The sequence below is a fragment of the Schistocerca nitens genome, chromosome 3 (assembly GCF_023898315.1).
Source record: "Schistocerca nitens isolate TAMUIC-IGC-003100 chromosome 3, iqSchNite1.1, whole genome shotgun sequence".
Classification (NCBI taxonomy): Eukaryota; Metazoa; Arthropoda; class Insecta; order Orthoptera; family Acrididae; genus Schistocerca; species Schistocerca nitens.
The window spans coordinates 226310119-226325712 of NC_064616.1; positions in this window are offsets into that span (position 1 = coordinate 226310119).

Genomic DNA, 15594 nt, shown 5'->3' on the forward strand with positions numbered 1-15594 from the left:
CTTTCTCTCCCCTCTCCATTTCTTATTTCATGTCAAATAAGGGAACTGTTCCTTACAAACATTCGCAATGAAATTTTCTTCGAGGATTCGAACTGGTCGTCAGCCAGGCTTCGTGTGTTTGAGCTGGTAATCTCCATAGCATAGCCACTAAGTAAGAGATCAATTAATATAGTTTTAGTGTCTACTGAATATGTCATTCTAAGTATTTTTTTTTTATTGTTTCAGGTGAGTATCCGCTGCCTAAGTACCTTCCTTCGCCACTTCCAGTAAGTACAGAATATTAAACCCTGTAAGGACAATAGCCTGATTCTGGATTCTTCTCGTGTGTTCCTCCCGCACTGAGAATGCGTGTTAACTGTTACATAATAAGGGCAAAGAGTTGCGTCGGTGAAACGCCAGGATCGGAGATGGAAGATCACTACCTCAAGTCCCGCTCTGATCCTGTTGATTTATTTTCGTTTAAGTAGTCTATTAACCGACAAGAAGAAAAGAAAGCCGAAGAGAAATTTTGAAGTTGAGCAAAAGTTCAGAGAGAAGAAACAGAAAACACAGATTTGCAGAAGACATGGTAATACTGTCAGACGGCAAAGGTCTTGGAAAAGAAGTTCAATGGAATGGAGAGTGTTTTCAAAATTGGTTACAAAATGAATATCAGCAAGCGTAATAGAATATAGTCGAATTAAGTCAGGCGGTGGTGAGAGCATTTCGGTAGGATATGAGACACTAAAAGTAGTCGATGTGTTTTGCTATTCGAGCAGAAAAATACTGTAATTTACAGTGGTTGAAGTAGAGAGGAAGTAAGCCGACTGTCAACAGTAAGAAAAACATTTCTGAAAAAGCGTAATTTGCCAACATCTAATATAAATTTAAGTTTTAGCAAGTCTTTTCTGAAGGCTTTTGTGTGGAGTGAATACTTAAGTTAGTGAAATGGAGGACTATGAACAATTCAACAAAAAGATACAGCGATTTTTTGAAATGCGGCACTATAGAAGAATACTGAATATTATATGACTGGATTGGATTATTACTGACAAGGTACTGCATCCTAAGAAGGTAGTAAATCGAATTAGGGAGAACAGAAGTTTATGGAGCAACTCGACTAAAATAAGGAATTAATTCACAGGACACAATCTGAGGCATCAAGAAACCGTGAAGTTGGAAGTGGAGGGAAATGTAGGTGGTAAAATTTGTAGAATTAGACCAACGGTTGACTACAGCTAGCAGGTTGTAATGTGTGTAGGCTGCAGGAATCGCGCAGTTATGAAGGAACTTGCTCAGGATATACCAGTGTTATGAGCTGCATAAAACCTGTTTACAGACTAAAGGCAACAACGACGTACAGTACCTGAACAAGAAATGTACCGTAGAATAGTACAGAAGACAGTCAGAACGACGGTTTTTTTTTTGTTTTTTTTTTGCTGCCTTCCAAACATCTGAGAGCTCTTTCTGTATGACGATGAAGCTGACAACTAGTCTTCAACGTAAAGACTAAACTGCAGGAACTGTTGTTCAACGCTGCAAAAGTTTCAGACGTACACTGGTCGAAAATTAAAAATGAGAAGCCTTACAAAATGGTATTACTTGAATGAAATCTAATTCGCGGGACAGAATGTACACACAAAGTGTGAAACAAAAAGTACTGCGAAACTTTCGAGAGACGTTCTTTACATCTGGAACACCATGCAGCTCTTGTGGTGTAAAACAGTGCCATCAAGAAAATTTGTGGGATGGTTGAACACAATATGCTACCAGTGTCCTTGATTGAATCAAAAATCGCTCCGCAATGTCTTACGGAGCGAGAGCGTGACACAGTTTGTGATGATCGGTTCATCGAACGGTGAGCTAGCGGTATTCGCTGGTGTTAATGGATGCGAATTGGCTAACATTTTTTAATTTACATACTTTTTCTTACTTTTGTGTCCACAGTCAACTATAGCATTATACTGGGGACAATAACTATACACTGCGCAAACAGGCATCAGTTAACTCTCAACTTCGCAAGTGTCAGAAAATGAGCGTAACCAAGTCCTGCTCGTGAAAAGCCTTGGGAATGGTTGCGTAGGATATCCTCAGAGTTTTTCTGGAGGATTGTATATAATATAAGACATCATATTTTCGGCGATAAAGACACTTCTCACACTTAGCTCTGGTTCGTGAAACACCACTCGTATCGAACACAGTTCGCCTTGTAATTAAAGATACACTCCTGGAAATTGAAATAAGAACACCGTGAATTCATTGTCCCAGGAAGGGGAAACTTTATTGACACATTCCTGGGGTCAGATACATCACATGATCACACTGACAGAACCACAGGCACATAGACACAGGCAACAGAGCATGCACAATGTCGGCACTAGTACAATGTATATCCACCTTTCGCAGCAATGCAGGCTGCTATTCTCCCATGGAGACGATCGTAGAGATGCTGGATGTAGTCCTGTGGAACGGCTTGCCATGCCATTTCCACCTGGCGCCTCAGTTGGACCAGCGTTCGTGCTGGACGTGCAGACCGCGTGAGACGACGCTTCATCCAGTCCCAAACATGCTCAATGGGGGACAGATCCGGAGATCTTGCTGGCCAGGGTAGTTGACTTACACCTTCTAGAGCACGTTGGGTGGTACGGGATACATGCGGACGTGCATTGTCCTGTTGGAACAGCAAGTTCCCTTGCCGGTCTAGGAATGGTAGAACGATGGGTTCGATGACGGTTTGGATGTACCGTGCACTATTCAGTGTCCCCTCGACGATCACCAGTGGTGTACGGCCAGTGTAGGAGATCGCTCCCCACACCATGATGCCGGGTGTTGGCCCTGTGTGTCTCGGTCGTATGCAGTCCTGATTGTGGCGCTCACCTGCACGGCGCCAAACACGCATACGACCATCATTGGCACCAAGGCAGAAGCGACTCTCATCGCTGAAGACGACACGTCTCCATTCGTCCCTCCATTCACGCCTGTCGCGACACCACTGGAGGCGGGCTGCACGATGTTGGGGCGTGAGCGGAAGACGGCCTAACGGTGTGCGGGACCGTAGCCCAGCTTCATGGAGACGGTTGTGAATGGTCCTCGCCGATACCCCAGGAGCAACAGTGTCCCTAATTTGCTGGGAAGTGGCGGTGCGGTCCCCTACGGCACTGCGTAGGATCCTACGGTCTTGGCGTGCATCCGTGCGTCGCTGCGGTCCGGTCCCAGGTCGACGGGCACGTGCACCTTCCGCCGACCACTGGCGACAACATCGATGTACTGTGGAGACTTCACGCCCCACGTGTTGAGCAATTCGGCGGTACGTCCACCCGGCCTCCCGCATGCCCACTATACGCCCTCGCTCAAAGTCCGTCAACTGCACATACGGTTCACGTCCACGCTGTCGCGGCATGCTACCAGTCTTAAAGACTGCGATGGAGCTGCGTATGCCACGGCAAACTGGCTGACACTGACGGCGGCGGTGCACAAATGCTGCGCAGCTAGCGCCATTCGACGGCCAACACCGCGGTTCCTGGTGTGTCCGCTGTGCCGTGCGTGTGATCATTGCTTGTACAGCCCTCTCGCAGTGTCCGGAGCAAGTATGGTGGGTCTGACACACCGGTGTCCATGTGTTCTTTTTTCCATTTCCAGGAGTGTATTTTGTAAGGATTAGATGAAAATTAGCAAGCAGATTACTTCTGCTCAGATTACTCGAATACGTCGTTTACTGATAACCAAGATACGATCGTATGCAGGGACTGGACAAAAATACGGAAACAACACATAACCGCGCCTAATACGGTATGGGAATCCCGTTGGCTTTCAAAACAGTTCCCAGTCGTCTCGGAATGGTTTTCAAGGCATCTTATCATTCTTTCTGCAAAATAGTGGCTCGTTCAGGCAAGGATGAAAAAGATGGATAGCGGTCACGTACACTTCTCTCCAAGGTGACCACAAGGGCACAATAATACAGAGGGGTCCAAAAAAATGTACCTACTGTTTAAAAGTCCATAACTGGCAAACTAATTGACGGAGTTGTCTCATCTTTGTAAGTGTAATAGTTTGTAGTTCCGGCAATCGCCCACAAGCGTTGTATTGCGTTGTTTTGTTTTGCTTTGTCGGATGACAGTCGCCAGATAGTGTTTTGTTCTTAGTTGCACCTAGCTTCCCGAGTAAACATGGCTGGCGAAAGGCTTACATTCGGTGAAAGGAAGTCAGTTTTGAAGTGGTATTTTATGTACGAAAACATTAATGAGGTTCAACGGCTATGGCGAAATGAGTATCAAACAGAGCCACCGACACGTTTAACGATTCGTCGCATTCGAGACAAATTTGATGCCGAAGGATGTATTAAAGAAGTACACAAACAACGTTCTGGACGACCTGTAATAGTAACAAGTCCAGCTAACTCCCGTCGTGTGTTACAACAATTCACTCGCTCACCACAGAAGTCTGTGAGACAGTGTGCCCGTGAAACTGGTGTGAGTCGCTCAAGTGTTCGGCGAATTTTGAAGACAGCAAAGTGGAAGTGCTACATCCCACGATTGCTACACGCAATGAAAGAGGCCGACGCAGATCGTAGAATGGAGTACTGCGAGTGGTTTACTAACAAGGTGCGCAACGATGAAGAGTTTACAGAGATGATTGTGTGGTCTGATGAGGCACAGTTCAAACTCAATGGTACAGTAAATCGCCACAGTTGCATCTACTGGGCCGCCGAAAATCCGAACGTCCATTTAGACAAAGCCATGAATTTGCCAGGAGTAAATGTGTGGTGTGGGTTGTCTTACCGGGACTTGATTGGTCCATTCTTCTTCGACGGCACAGTTACCTACCATCCGAGACTTGTATGGAGACGGAAGAGTTTACTTTCAACCAGATGGTGCCCCAGCCCACTACCAAAATCGTGTTAGGTCATATCTCGATTAAAATCTACCAGGAAGATGGATAGGCCGTAGAAGTGCTGTGGAGTATCCACCACGCTCCCCAGACCTGACTCCTCTGGACTTTCACCAGTGGGGAACACTAAAGGACGTCGTTTATCGACAAAAGCCACACACATTGGATGAACTTCGAGAATCCATCCTACATTCATGTTCAAATATCCAACTGAACACGTTGCAGTCAGTAGTTCGTGCTGCAGTTCGGCGGCATCGTTTGTGTGTGGATGTTAATGGTGACCATTTCGCACACCTAAGTGATATCTTTAAGTTGGATTTTAAGGTACACTTTCACCAAAAATGAGACAACTCCGTCAATTAGTTTGCAAGTTATGGACTTTTAAACAGTGGATACATTGTTTTGGACCCCTCTGTATTGAGATCTGGTAACAGTAGTGGCCATGGGTGATGCGACAACTCAACCTGATGCTCAAAAACTAGTCCTGCGCGATGCGAGCTGTGTGAAAACGGGACCTGTCATCTTGGAACACTGCTTCACCATTGGGGAAGAAACACCACACCATGGGATGGACCTGATCAGCCAAAATGGTCATACAATCGTTTGCAATAATGAGACCTTACAGAGCAACCATGGGGCCCGTGGAATGCCGCGATATGGCTGCTCAAATCATCACCGAACCCCCGCCATGTTTCACCCTTTGGAAGTAAACTCGGCCAGAAGTTGGAAACAGTGTGAAACGATACCTATCCAACCAAATTTTTATGGCTTTGGTACTACGTTTTCCTATTGCAGGCATTTGTATCACTGATAAGTGGTTGTGGAATTCCAAATCGCCCCGAAGTTCCCAGATTATGGTGCTGACTGTGCTCACTAGTGCGATATTCAGTTCTGCAGTGACGTTTGCAGCTGTAGTCCCATTATTTTAGTCACAATCCTCTTCAATGACCGTCCATCACGATCAGTCAACATACGTACACTTTCGTCCGCGTTGTGACTTACCGGATGACGTCTCCCGCATTCCCCATATGCAGTGTAAATCTGCGATACATTGCCTCTTACAACACCAAACGCTGTGGCTACTTCGATAACGGATGCACCCACCATACGAGCACCAAGAGTTTGCCCACGTTTGAATTAACTTAGCTCTGACGCAGTGCTCTTACAACTACACGGAGCATTGTTCTGACCATCACTGACGCTTGCAACGTATTGAGACAATTGCACAGGTGCCGTTCATGGACATGCCCTTGCTAGCATCTGCATTTATGTTCAGCCATGCATTTCTTTGGCTGTTGCATGATTTTTTCCAACCTCTGTATCGTACAAACATGTAAATGATATACACTACTGGACATTAAAATTGCTGCACCATGAAGATGACGTGCTACAGACGCGAAATTCAAGCGACAGGAAGAATATGCTGTGATGTGCAAATGATTAGCTTTTCAGAGCATTCACACAAGGTTGGCGCCGGTGGTGATGCCTACAACGTGCTGACACGAGGAAAGTTTCCAACCGATTTCTCATACACAAACAACAGTTGACCGGCGTTGCATGGTGAAACGCTGTTGTGATTCATTGTGTAAGGAGGAGAAATGCGTACCATCACGTTTCCGACTTTGATAAAGGTCAGATTGTAGTCTATCGCGACTACGGTTTATCGTATCGCGACATTGCTGCTCGCGTTGGTAGAGATCCAATGACTGTTAGCAGAATATGCAATAGGTGGGTTCAGGAGGGTAATACGAAACGTCTTGCTGGACCCCAACGGCCTCGTGTCACTAGCAGTCGAGATGACACGCATCTTATCCGCATGGCTGTAACGGATCGTGCAGCCACGTCTCGATCCCTGAGTCTACAGACGGGGACGTTTGCAAGACAACAACCATCTGCACCAACAGTTCGACGACGTTTGCAACAGCATGGACTATCAGCTCGGAGACCATGGCTGCGGTTACCCTTGACGCTGCATCACAGACAGGAGCGCCTGCGATGGTGTACTCAACTACGAATCTGGGTGGACGATTGGCTAAACTTCATTTTTTTTCGGATAAATCCAGGTTCTGTTTACAGCACCATGATGGCCACACCCGTGTTTGGCGACATCGCGGTGAAAGCACGTTGGGAAGAGTGTATTCGTCATCGCCATACTGGCGTATCACCCGGCTTGATGGTACGAGGTGCCATTAGTTACACGTCTCGGTCACCTTTTGTTCGCATTGACGGCACTTTGAACAGTGAACGTTACATTTCAGATGTGTTACGACCCGTGGCTCTACCCCTCATTCGATCTCTGCGAAACCCTACATTTCAGCAGGATAATGTACGACCGCATGTTGCAGGTCCTGTACGGGCCTCTCTGGATACAGAAAATGTTCGACTGCTGCCCTGGCCAGCACATTCTCTAGATCTCTCACCAATTGAAAACGTCTGGTCAATGGTGGCCGAGCAACTGGCTCGTCACCATACGCCAGTCACTACTCTTGATTAACTGTGGTATCGTGTTGAAGCTGCATGGGCAGCTGTACCTGTACACGCCATCTAAGCTCTGTTTGATTCAATGCCCAGGCGTATGATGACCGTTATTACGGCCAGAGGTGGTTGTTCTGGGTACTGATTTCTCAGGATCTATGCACCCAACTTGCGTGAAAATGTTATCACATGTCAGTTCTAGTATAATATATTTGTCCAATGAATACCCGTTTATCATCTGCATTTCTTCTTGGTGTAGCAATTTTAATGGCTAGTAGTGTATTTAGGCTAATTGTACAATGTACGTTGTATTGGGTGGCTAATTTGTGACAGAATTGAAAACAGTATCTTGTAAACCCGAAAAAAGCTTAAAATGGCCGCTCATACTCTCAGTATAAATACGCAATTTATCGGGTACTAGCACTCTCGGGTTATTAGCTCTAGATGCTGATGATCGCAGTAAAGTATCGCCAGTGCAAATTTCCAGGAAACACCGAACGACAGTATTTCTAGTTCATACACTAAATAGTTTGGAGAAATGCAACCTAAAGCACATAATAAAGAGAACTTGATAATATCCGTTACAAGTTTCGAGTAATTTCTAGATCTTTTCACTTTGCTTAAATGTCTAGTGTAATACTTCAGAGTATAATAACATAGACAGTAACAATCCATTTCGTCTCTAAAGGAAATCGAAGAAATTCAGAGATGCCCCGCGAGATTCGTAACAAATCGGCATAATCTTCATAAAAATGTACGAGTTGAGTGGAGAAGTTAGGTGGAGACTTTTGGAAATAACGTCAATTCCCATTGGTTAAATTCAGAGAACTAGTATGCGACGGAGACAGAGCGCTAATTGCAAAGTATCTGTCTTATATCTGCAGTGGGGACTGTGAAGATAAAATTATGTTGTGTTGGGTGCAAAGGAATAACTCATTTCTCCTTCTTCCCATATGCGAATGAAATAGCCCTAAGAGTACGGAGTACCTTCTGCCATGCATTGTACAGTAGTATGTAGAGTATGTATGTAAATGTAGAACCGAAAAATAAATTTCAGCCTATAGTGATGATAGGATTACTGTGAACTAGGCACGCTAACTAGAGTACCTAGTCGATAACAATGAGGTCGTTGCTCCAGGCCACACCCACTACATACGTTAAAAGGGGCTGTAAATGTCAAGCGCTGCTTAATGGACGGCAGTAGTGTGCTGTGTACAAACGATAACTGGTACCATCTGGCTCAGCCCAGGGATCATATACCACTGCTCTCAGCCAAGGTCGCTTTGCTCGGAAGCAAAATAAAGATGAAAATGTAGGATCTCGACAATGACAATGATAAAGATAAGGTAGATGAAGACTGAGTTCTTGTTGAAAACTATGTGGACCATATGCAAGGAAGTTCGGACCGGTATTTGATACTTTACTGTCCGTAACAGGAATCCGGCCTTGTCAATCCTCCATTTAGCCGTAAAACGCTGTCGCCTTCCACATTGATATCAATCGGAATAAGATCTTCTGGTTTTTTAGTTTGTAAAATACTGAACAGTTATTCAGGGAGGCTCGATATATTTTATGAAGTGACTTGATAACCAATTAAGAGACCACAATAATTGCCGGCCTGTGTGGCCGAGCGGTTCTAGGCGCTTCAGTCTGGAACCGCGCGACCGCGCCGGCCGGTGTGGCCGTGCGGTTAAAGGCGCTTCAGTCTGGAACCGCGTGACCGCTACGGTCGCAGGTTCGAATCCTGCCTCGGGCATGGATGTGTGTGATGTTCTTAGGTTAGTTAGGTTTAATTAGTTCTAAGTTCTAGGCGACTGATGACCTCAGAAGTTAAGTCGCATAGTGCTCAGAGCCGCGCGACCGCTACGGTCGCAGGTCTGAATCCTGCTTCGGGCATGGATGTGTGTGACGTCCTTAGGTTAAAATGGTTCAAATGGCTCTGAGCACTATGGGACTCAACTGCTGTGGTTATCAGTCCCCTAGAACTTAGAACTACTTAAACCTAACTAACCTAAGGACATCACACACATCCATGCCCGAGGCAGGATTCGAACCTGCGACCGTAGCAGTCCCACGGTTCCGGACTGCGCGCCTAGAACCGCGAGACCACCGCGGCCGGCGTCCTTAGGTTAGTTAGGTTTAAGTAGTTCTAGGGGACTGATTTTCTCAGATGTTAAGTCCAATAGTGCTCAGAGCCATTTGAACCATTTTGAACCACAGTAATAGCCACGACAACTGCAACGACACGGTTTATAACACGACAATTAGGCTATGGTGCAGGTTGGAAAGGACCGTCGGGACTAAAATAAGCACAACACGCTGAAACAAAATGAGGCAATGTACTCTTCCTAACCGGTTCGTTTGAACTACTGATTTTCCTCTAAGATTTGAAATTTTTATGAAATTCAAAAATTCTAGTGCCTGAACTGCGATAAAAATTAATGGATATAGATTGCTGCTGTACGCCCATCCTTAAACTCTCCATTCATTCATTCATTCCCAAAAAATAGTGTGTAACTTGTGAATTGAAGAAGCAGTCAGTCAGTTACGAAAAATTGAAGCAGAAACGCCCCAAGGCTTCACCATTGGACAAATTCTTCGCACTACCTTCACCAGTATTATTCTTAATGAACCTGGAGGCCAAGTCTCACTATTTGTTGACGTCGCCGCTTCTATAGGAGCAGATCCATTTCAAAATATATCTCCAGTGAATTAGAACAGAGTTTTGAGAACATTCAGAAATGGGTTTCGATTTGTAAAATGACTATCAGTGTTGCCAAAAGAAAATCCATCCTCTTCGCAGATGAAGGAATATATGATCACGTCTAGATATAACTAAAGGTGCAGTACCATGGGAAACGAATATTAAATATTTTGGATCAATATTGATATAAGACGTAGCTACGAAAAGCGTTCTGAATACATCTGCAACAACCGAATTTGATCTGGTACATTGTTTTTGTCCACTGATAAGAGAGAATGGCTCAGTGTCAGTAACAGTTCAAAAATATTCAATGCGTTACCCAATATGGCTACGAAATGTACAAATAATACAAAACAAATTCTTGGTCATTGCTACCCTTCACCCGTTACGTACACCACACTATTATCCACAGCACTCCCAAGTTTGTGATTTCCGTAAATCGTTTCAGGCAAATGCCGGGATGGTTCCTTTGAAAGGGAACGGCCGATTTCCTTCCCCATCCTTCCCTAACCCGAGCTTGCGCTCCGTCTCTAATGACCTCGTTGTCGACGGGACGTTAAACAACACTAACCTAACCCTAACTCCCAAGTTTATACACGAGGAATCCCAGTGAACTTATCGATGACATCGACAACAGCTCAGCTGGCCGGTGTGGCCGTGCGGTTCTAGGCGCTTCAGTCTGGAACCGCGTGACCGCTACGGTCGCAGGTTCGAATCCTGCCTCGGGCATGGATGTGTATGATGTCCTTAGGTTAGTTAGGTTTAAGTAGTTCTAAGTTCTAGGGGACTGATGAGCATAGATGTTACGTCCCATAGTGCTCAGAGCCATTTGAACCATTTTTTGACAACAGCTCATGTAATCCTGATATTCTCCCGAATTATTGTAAATCGATTCAGCCAACTTCTGAATTACTTCAAGTGGCTGGCTCTGATGGTTCAAATGGCTCTGAGCACTATGCGACTTAACTTCTGAGGTCATCAGTCGCCTAGAACTTAGAAATAATTAAACCTAACTGACCTAAGGACATCACACACATCCATGCCCGAGGCAGGATTCGAACCTGCGACCGTAGCGGTCGCTCTGTTCCAGACTGTAGCGCCTAGAACCGCACGGCCATTACGGCCGGCAACTGGCCTAAAGCCCGAAAGCTACACAGCAAAATAACGTTCATCACATTGGCAAAAATCGTTCCTCAATCATCCTCTCCCCCCCCCCCCCTTTTTGTGAAAGAAGCGTCGGCCGTAGTGCATAAGGGGGGATAGCACCCGCGCAGTCGCTGGGAGAAATGACAGGATGCATACCTTACGAAGTCCAACTACACGCTTCACTGCACAAGTATTGAAATAAAAGGTTTTGAAACTACTGTCTATTTTATATGATACGGAGAGACTTCGGGAACCATTACAGGCTGTTTCTAGGTATGTAGAGCAAATTAGACGTTCACCTATTGAAATGAGGTGAAATAAAGTACTAATATGGATCGGTATTTTACAATATTTGGAATAGTGGCACGAACTGAAGTAACAAATTGTGACCAATAGTGACGCAGCTTCTCACCTATACTAATTAACGTGATGAAAAAGGAAGAAAAAAAGAATGTAACAGAAGCGTCAAGAACTGAAGCGAAAGTGCACCAAACTTCTTGTAGATTTTTGATCTCATATCTTGAGGCGCCCGTGCTGAATAATGACAGTAACAGACAATATTTTGAATAATTCTGATTAGTGAGCCTACTTAACTGTCATCTGTCAGACTGCAATTTGTGAGAGTTGATAGCAGAGAGTAGTGATGTCCTTCGAAAGCGTAGCAAAACAGTCTGTGGATCTCGCTGCCAGCGTTGTTTGTTTGTATTCCTACGCAACAAATAAATAAGATCTTCCAACAGGCAACATCTCATCGCCGTCAATTTTGTCCTACTAACCGCCTTATATGCTGGTATCTTAAGCGCTTTCTTAATCAGTAACATAATTATTGAGGCAAACTTTGGGATGGGGCGAAGGAGAGACTACAGTTTTCTGATTCTGTACTTAAAGATAGAATGAAGAAAGCACGAATGTGTCTTGATCTTTTATCAAATTGTGAGTCGCTTTAAACACCTTAAATTCAGTAAATTTAAATCGTAACGAGAAAATATACAAATTTTGAAGATGACATACTCTGTTATTACAGGGATGTGGCGATATCGGATGAGATATGGTTCTTACTTTATGATTTGGTATGGTAGTGGAGGTGTAATACATAGATTGCCACTTAATGTGCTAGACGATGAAACCTTTCGCGCTTTTAAATCTCTCGCAATGAGCGAGAAACAATAAAAACAGCTGGTTGGAGATAAAAATAGTAATGAAAAGGAATGGATAGTTTTTATTTTGCGTAATAAGATCTGACATCCCTATTACTTCCAGTACTATGGAAGCAACAAGATCTTCTAAGACTGTATTCACAACTACTGGCCATGTTTAAATGTAACATCAGTGTATCTCTGAACACCAGTGAACAAAACATTGTTGAGATCAACCGAACTGCATGTGAAAGGGGGAAGATTATGATATAACTGCTCGCCTAAGTGGAGTTAATGACATACGAAACATGAGCTCTAGTTCGACAAGAATGGGGAGGAAAATAGGAAGAGCCTTTTTCAAAGGAATCATCTCGGAATTCGCTTTCAACTATTTAGAGAAACGACGCAAAATCCGAATCAGGGTTGCCTGACTTGGGTTCCAACTCTTCTGTTGAATAAATGTCTACTGTAATAGCTGTGCTATATCGTTTGGCATGGATGCGTGTGGAGCGGACAGAAGTTTTGCTACTGTGCGAAGACCCAGGAGATATCAGTTTCATCTCCCACCTATTGATACCTCTGTGCTGATTTGAGTGGCGAGACGTCCATACGAGCGGCAATATTGTATTATTTATCAGTAGCCATGAATAACATTTCTTAAGCATGGCCTACATCGCCTAGTCCAGTAAAAACTAAGTTTCTCGACTCCGCTTCTTGTAGGTTCTGGCTTGCTGTAACCAGAATGATTCGGTAGTCAGATGCACAGACGATCGGCTACTTACGCGTTACTGAGCGTGCTCCTTGATAACGCTTATAGCTCTTGCATTTAAGCTCCATCTACGTTACGTTGTGCGACTGGATTCGTAATTTCTTGTCATAAACGTAACAGTTCGTAGTAATGGGCGGAAAGTCATCGAGTAAAACAGAAGTAATAATCGGCGTTCCCCAAGGAAGTTTTATACGCCCTCTATTGTTCCTGATCTGTATTAACGACATAGGAGACAATCTGAGTAGCCTTCTTAGATTGATTGCAGATGATGCTGTTATACCGTCTTGTAAAGTCATCAGATGATCTAAACGTCTTACAAAATGATGTAGATAAGATATCTGTATGGTGCGAAAAGTGGCAATTGACCCTGAATAAAGAAAAGTGTGAAGTTATTCACATGAGTACGAAAAGAAATCAGCTAACTTCTGATTACGCGATAAGTCACACAAATCTGAGGGCTGTAAATTCAACTAAATACATAGGGATTACAATTACTAATAACCTAAATTGGAACGATCACATACATAATATTGTGGGTAGAGCAAACCAAAGACTGCGATTCATTGGCAGAACACTTAGAAGGTGCAACAGGTCTACTAAAGAGACTGCTTACACCACGCTTGTCCGCCCTTGTCCGCCCTATTCTGGAGTATTGCTGTGCGGTGTGGGATCCGCATCGGGTGGGACTGACGGATGACATCGAAAAATACAAAGAAGGGCAGCTCGTTTTGTATTATCGCGAAATAGGGGAGGTAGTGTCACAGACATGATACGTGAATTGGAGTGGCAATCATTAAAACATAGGCGATTTTCGCTGCGACGGGATCTTCTCATGAAATTTCAGTCACCAGTTTTCTCCTCCGATTGCGAAAACATTCTGTTGGCACCCACCTACATAGGGAGAAATGATCATCACGATAAAATAAGAGAAATCAGGGCTCGCACAGAAAAATTTAAGTGCTCGTTTTTCGCGCTTGCCGTTCGAGAGTGGAACGGTAGAGAGACAGCATGAAGGTGGTTCATTGAACCCTCTGCCAGGCATTTTATTGTGAATAGCAGAGTAATCACGTAGATGTAGATGTAGACGTTACATCACCGGAGATCTTCCACACTGAAATTCGGTACTAAATTTGTTAATCTGTACGTAATAACAAAAAAGGACTTTGATGTAAGGCTTGAAACCTTCAAGAATTCTTTCTGACGTTTCATTTCATATCTTGAGATCATTAGATAATTACGTTCTGTCCTTCCTTATTTTATGTTATCATAAGTTAGTACAAATATGAAATAAATTCATCAATGCAGACTTCTTATAATGAGCTACATGAGTTGTTGATGACTTGAATGAAAATCTTTAGTATAGAAGATTTATTAACACAAAGTACAGAATTCAGAATATTTGCTCTTGATCCATTCGTCCAGTAGTACGTCTCTCTCTCTCTCTCTCTCTCTCTCTCTCTCTCTCTCTCTCTCTCTCTCTCTCTCTCTCTCTCTCACACACACACACACACGCACACACACAGTCAGTTTAAGCGATTTTGCCCCGTACAACTGATGGTACCGTTTACGGCCCCCACTGCCGTCGAATCACATTCGTGATTTTAGTCCGCATCCTTCCCCCTTCCGCACCGCACACCAGAATCAGACAGAAAAAGAACAGTGCACTGACACCACAACACACATTACAACAGAGAAAGAGTAACGTGAACAGGCACTTTAAATATGCGTGCAAATACTCACAGAGGAGCCTGCTTGACTGAACAAGCCAAGCTCTGATAGCTCCACAGCATCACGTGTGTACGAAAATGTACGCAAAAGTCGTATATACAGCTAACAAGACAACAAATGGCAGAAGAATGCGTGCCAAAAATTGTTAATAACCCGAAAAGAGGACAACGTAAAATGTCTAATGTAAATATTCGAAATCGTTTCTACGTCTCCAAAAACGGTATAGAGTCAAATTATTTGTTGCAATCCACCGAAGATGCTTCAGAAACGGAATGGAGAACCACGTTTAGTAGACACTTAGAATGCCATTTATTTAGTCCAATTTAAAACCAAATCACAACATAAGACAAACTAAAAACACCCTTTTTAATATCACGGCCTATTTGGGTGTACTATGCGTAACCCACATCGTGCTAAGAAACTTTTAATAATTCGTAAATAGTTGCGGCGTTTTCAGTGGAGTTGTAACTCAATTTTCTTTTTTCTTTTCTTTTTTTTTAAATCTTATGGGACTTAACTGCTAAGGTCATCAGTCCCTAAGCTTACATACCACTTAACCTAAATTATCCTAAGGACACACACACACACACACACACACACACACACACACACACACACACACACACACACACACACACACACACACACACACTCATGCCCGAGGGAGGACTCGAACCTCCGCGGGGACCAGCCGCACAGTCCATGACTGCAACGGCTCAGACCGCTCGGCTAATCCCGCGCGACATTATTCCATTTGTGTAACAGTGGAC